The 6,000-nt window shown below is 48.3% G+C and overlaps 1 pseudogene; it reads left to right on the forward strand.

Annotated features, from left to right (window-relative positions):
* Positions 1 to 5,461, forward strand: part of LOC138525968 (SET domain-containing protein 4-like) — a 105,793-nt pseudogene extending 100,332 nt beyond the window's left edge.
* Positions 5,462 to 6,000: the final 539 nt, after the last annotated feature.

Genomic DNA, 6,000 nt, shown 5'->3' on the forward strand with positions numbered 1-6,000 from the left:
AAGATGGTTTAAGGCCTTTCATGAGCTGGGTGACTTCCACTTCTGAGACTGGATTGAAATAAAATTAGGGGGGGTGTTGAGGGGCGTGCGTGAAGGAAGTGTTGGCTGGAGCCTGCGTGCTGTTGCTGAGAGCGTTTGTTTTTGTTGGATCATTTTTTTGGAGAGTGCTGATTATATCCAGAAGTGCGTTTTGCATGTTATTACACCAGGTCACATCCTTGGTGATGTTGGAGGGTGCTGGAGTAGGGGATTCAATCTCACATAGAATCGCGAAGAGCTTTTGGGTGCTAGAATTGGCATTGGCTATTCCAGTGTTGTATGTAGAGCATTTGGTATGTAGAATGGCGTGTTTATATTCTTTTTCTACGGTGAAGAAGCATACTTTGTTGAACTCAGAAGGGGTTTTCCTCCATTTGAATTCAGCCTCATGTTTTTTGTGTGGAGGGCACGGATGTCAGCAGTGAACCACGCGTTAACGTGCAGGCACATTTGGCTTTGTGTAGGGTAAAGGGTTTAATGGTATGAACTGTCTGTGTGATAGCTTGGTTGAATTCCTCTCAGTCTTTCCAGAGGAGGGTGTCTCCAGGTGAGGTGGCAATGGATAGTGCTGGCTCAGACGCAGCATGGAGCCAAGTTTCGGGGATGGCCAGGATGCCGAAATTGTTGATCGTGATGAATTCTTAGATGTTCAGAGGATGGGCAGAGATGGACCTAGCGTTCACTAGTACTCTGTTTAGTGGCACGATGGTAGGGGCATTAGGTTGGAAGTTAGTGTTGATAGGCTGCGAGAAGAAAATGCCGTTCCCAAGGCTGTTCATACTATGGGGATTACATGTTGTAATATGGCTAGTGGGGGTGCTCCTCTGGTGTGCTGCAGAGACTGTGGAGCTCAGACCAATGCAAGGGGTGAATGTTTGGTTGAGGCCAGGTGGATTATGTTGGTCCGATGTGACTGGGCTGGGCATGGTGTGGCTACGCGTGTGGTCTGGTTTACATGGTGCTGGTGCCAGTGTCTAATGCAAGAGGAGTCGTGGTGTTGCCTGCAGGGTTCAGCGTAGGCAATGCTGTGGTGGCTGTTGAGTTAGCCCTGGCTGTATTGGTGAATTAGGGTTTAGACTGAGCAGCGGGGTATCATGGTGCGGCAGTCAAATGCTGTACGCAATTAGTGCCACTTTTGGGGGGGCTATATGTGCTAGTGCATGAGCGTAAACAAAGATTCCTGTAGAGAGCAGATAAAGGTCTGAGATTAGGGGTGTAGGCCAGGGTCATGCCTGTCCTGAGGGGAGCCAGTCTGCAAAGGCCAAGGCATGGTGCCGAGTTGTACAGCATGGCCTCAGTCTTGTGGCTTTCTTTAGTAAGGCTGGTGGCTTTATGGAGGGTTTCTATGGTAGAACTAGGGGTGTAAAGGAAAGAACAAGGTGGGAGGAATTGTGTGGGTGGGATCGAAGACCATCATGGGTAAAGGCATGGCAAGAAGCTTGTTGTGATATACCCCTCTAGTTGGAGTGTAGAAGGAAGTGGGAATGGCACAGTGGTGTTGTGCGCTACATGTAAAGCTGCTGGGATACAAAGAGTGCTCGAGCGAAACGCTAGGTGCTGACGGGATTGGGTGAGGAGGCGCAGTGCTATGCACATAATGGTTGCAGTGAACTGTTGGCATGGCAGCAGTGTGGTTTGAGACAAGGCTATGCGCTGTGTGTGCCATGTCAGAGTACCTTGGCGACTGAGGGGGGTCAGAAGGCAGTGCAGAAGGCGGGAAGGTAGTGCGTGGCTAAGTGAGTTTAAGAGTGGTTCCCAGTGAGCCTATGGTGCATGGCGGTATGAAGAGGTTCAGGGGCAGCAAGGGAATGTTGTCAAAGGATGAACAGCATGGTTCCTACTGGATGGACAAGGCTCTGCTTACCTTGTAGTTTTACCCAGGCCATTCTTCGGGGGGGGGGGGGGCGCTTTGGACGCAGAGTTGTCTGAAAGTGCAGCATGCTGAACTGGATTTCGGTCCGTTTCCCAATGGGTCTGTGCAATGGGAGCCCTGTCAGAGCCCGAAAAGGCAGAGACCGGGTTATTGGGACTTGTAAGGGGGCCGGTGTTACTTGCCAGCTTGCTGTGAATGGATCATCATATTTCAGCATCAGCCAATCCGCAGCAGGCGGAGGCGAGCTGGGTGCTGGGAGAAGTACAAGCAGGGCCATTTTTAAATGGAGCAGAGGCTCTGGTTCGTGTAGTGGAGTGGCAGCAGTGCTCACCATGGGCATGGCCTTCTCCCCCTTGATAAGATTGCCGGTGGTGTGGTAGGTTAGGCACCCAGCTGGTGCTTTCTCAGCTGCAACGCGCCAGGTCTGATGATTACCTCAGACAGGGTAGTTGGGCCTTAGATGTGGGCCTTGTAAGGAGGCCGGCATTGCCTGCCGGCTTCCTGTGAATGGTTCATCATATTTCAGCATCAGCCTATCCACAGCAGGCGGAGGCAGGCCAGGTGCTGGGAGAAGCCCAAGCACGACATCAGAGAAAGCGGGTGCCAATTTTAAATCGAACGGATGCTGCAGTACGTGTAGTGGAGAGGCAGCAATGATCCCCTCTGGCATGGCCTTCTCCCCCTGATAAAATCGCCGGTGGTGTGGTAGGTTAGGCACCCAGCTGGGTCTTTCTCTGCTGCAACGTCCCGGGTCTAACAACAGACATAGATTTATGGCAACTTGAGGGTTGTGGAATGTTAATGGGGTTTGAGTTATGGACTTGCTGCTTTTGACAACATATTCCTGGACTGAAGAATGTGTTTGTTTCCTATAAGCATGCCTTAAGGTGAATTATGTACGGTGAAATTGCGCGGAGATAATGAGGACATGGCAGCTATGTTTCAAATATATGTACTTGTAAAAGAAAGGGCAGTATGGGACTATCCCTGTGGTGGTATATTCAAACTCTTCTGTGTTTGTAGCATATGCATCAGTGTGTCTGTGTGTGGTGATTTCTGCAGTACATGGATAACCACTGCCACAAAGCTGGGGGTGTGCAGTATGTTATTCCAGCAGAGACTAGATGTTGCTAGATGGATGATGAAACCGTATGTTTTCATCCCCCTGCTGTGGGAGCAGCTCTGACTGGGTCCAAATGTATTCAAGAGATATCCCCCTTCAAAAGGGCGAAATGTGTGTGCAGTGTGTGTGTTCAGAGGGTTGCAGGAGGTGTATTCATGGTTTGTGGCCTGACTCGAGACCTGACTGAATGATGTAAACAATACGGAAGGTAGAAGTAACTGCAGTGTTTTTCATCAACAGCACAGAGATGAAAGAAGAAGGGAAGAAAATCTGGAGACTTCTTTCAGGTACACAGCTCTGATCCTAGGTGGGAGTAGGGTGTGGTACGAGAGTTACCTGTACTCCAAGCCCTGGTCAAAAGACACAACGTCTAGACCTAGAATCGAGGGGCATGTCCTTATACCCAGGGAATAACAGAGTTTCAGAAAACATGCATTGCTAAGGTAATGCATAGCCATGCTACACCCATCAATCCAACCTCCCCCCCCCCACCACCACACCAAGCAGGAGGCAGGGCTTCCGAGGGGCACAGAGGCTCTGGTGGTGTATTCTGGACAGTGGAAGCAAGGTGTTGTAGGGTATGAGCAAAGACAACAAAAGGGCTCTAGACCTACTCATTGCTTAGAGCTTTGCATTGGCTTGAAAATGGGTGCTATAGTTCTTTGGGAGATTTAAATCCGGGCGTCACATAATCTAGACCTAGTTTGAGATGCTCATTGGGGTTCTGGATTGGTTCAAATCCTGTACTCAGGAGTATGCAGGGGTGTGGGCATCGGGGTAACCCAGATGTGTCCTGCAAACGGGTAATTGGAGGTATACACCTTAATCCAGGCTGTGGCATGCACATGCTCACACACATGTGCACACACATGTGCACACACACGTGCACTCGCATATTATGCATATTATAGACACTAGGTGATGAGAAGAAAGGTGGGACCGCGATTGGGATAATAGTGGCTACATATTTCCCAGGTTTCAGGAAAACCCATCTTGAAACACAGATGTCAATAAACTGATACAGCTATAATTACCAGAAGCTCACCCAGAAAGTTCAACTGGAAACAGGTTTGCATTTAAGCAGGAAGTGTTTAACCTCCAAAGAGGATTGTACATCAGTGTATTGAGTTCAATGTGTATTGTTGTAACAACATGACTGGAATATGCCATGTGTTTCCAGCTTAACAAGTCAGGTGTGCGTAGGGAACTGATCCTGAAACTAAAAGTTTGGATTATGTGTTAGCAGGGTTGGGAAAGAATGGAATGCTCACATTGTTCCATGAGATCCAAGATCTTGGGTTTGAGACCCGAATTCCCCAGTCTCCAGATATTCCTAACCAAGGTAGAGTGGCCATTAGGTAATTCAGCTTTTTACTACCACCACCTCTGCCAGGCCACTTACAGCCATGGTTCCTCGGAAGGGTTAAAGGTCACTGAGATGGTTGTAAGTGGCTGTTGTGCCAGGACACAGGTCTGTGCCCAGTACTGTGCAGCGTTCTGCAAAGGGGTGGAAAGTGAAACGGTGGCAGACCCTGCAGAATTTGGCAGCCCCCATTTATAGTTCTGATTGCTCTGCACCTAAATAACGGCTTGAGATATTTTTTCCTAATGAAATGGTAGGAAGGGCAGAATAGAAGAGCGTGCATCGTGCATTAAGAGGTACAGGAAGAGGACTGCTGGCGACAAAATCTCTCCAGTTGGAAACCACCTGTATCTCCTTTGCTTGCTTTGTGTACATACCTGATAGCTGAGAAGTATGCTGGAGACCAGTCTCAATGGAAACCTTACCTGGATGTCTTGCCATCATCCTATACCTGCCCTGTTTGCTGGGATCACTCCACAGTGACACTTCTTCCTGAGCCTGTCAGAGGAAAAGCCCAGGAGCAAAGAACTTGCCTTCAAGAGCTGTGCACTTCATCATTGCCTTTCTTTCCTTCACTGCAGCCACTGTTTCCAGAAAGTGTGGAAAGGATTTTAAATTATAAAGCCCTTCTTTGGGCTTGGTGCACTGTCAATACAAGGACTGTGTATATGAAGCATCCTCACAGAGAGCGTCGCTTTCCAAAGAGGTAGACCTGTACGCGTTGGCTCCATACCTGGACCTGCTAAACCACAGCCCAACGGTTCAGGTCAATGCTGCTTTCAATCAAAGAAGTAGTTGTTATGAAATTACAGCAGGCTCAAGCTGTAGGAAGTTTGAGCAAGTCTTCATTTGTTATGGACCTCATGATAACCAGCGATTTCTCCTTGAATATGGATTTGTTGTCAGTCAGAATCCACACAGTGTAGTTTATGTCCTTACAGAAAGAGGATTGGATGTTGAGCCCCACCAACTGGCAGCTGCATCATACGGTTGTCCTTTGAATCACGCAATTGTTGTTCCTCGCGCTGAAGCACGTCTCCTGCATTCCAGAAGTTGTTGCTAATGCAGGCTGCATCTCGTGGCTGGGTCTGGTGACAAGCGTTCATATTCATTCAAGTCTGCACCTTCCTCAGGAGGCAAATCAGATGTCCTCCTTCAGAATATTTCAAAAACGGACAAGCAGCTAAATAAAAAGCTTTCCCTTCTAAAGAAACATGCTTTTTAGAAAACCTTACTTTTGGAATTGACGGTCCATCCTGGAAGCTCAGAGTGGCTCTCAAGTTGCTGTGCCTCGAAGCTGAAGAATTGTATGTTTCATGTTATTTTTTGGAAACTTGGTTTATCTTGTAATGCCTTGGATTAATGTAAAGCTGTTATAGGGTTTTTTCAGTTAAACACTTGGTGAGGCACAACGTGTCAGCTTGGTTGATTTGTCAAATCTGTTATGTCATTGGATTGTCATAAAGACAAGTGGGGTCCACAAACAGCTAGATCAGTGGTCTTCAAACTGGGCGGCTGGTTCCCCCAAGGGGGACCCAAAAGACCACTCGCACATGTCACCCCGAGGATCAGGGACCCCTCCCACCACTGCAGGAGCAGTGT

Source organism: Ambystoma mexicanum, chromosome 7p, assembly GCF_040938575.1.
Source record: "Ambystoma mexicanum isolate Mex_15411 chromosome 7p, UKY_AmexF1_1, whole genome shotgun sequence".
Taxonomy (NCBI): Eukaryota; Metazoa; Chordata; class Amphibia; order Caudata; family Ambystomatidae; genus Ambystoma; species Ambystoma mexicanum.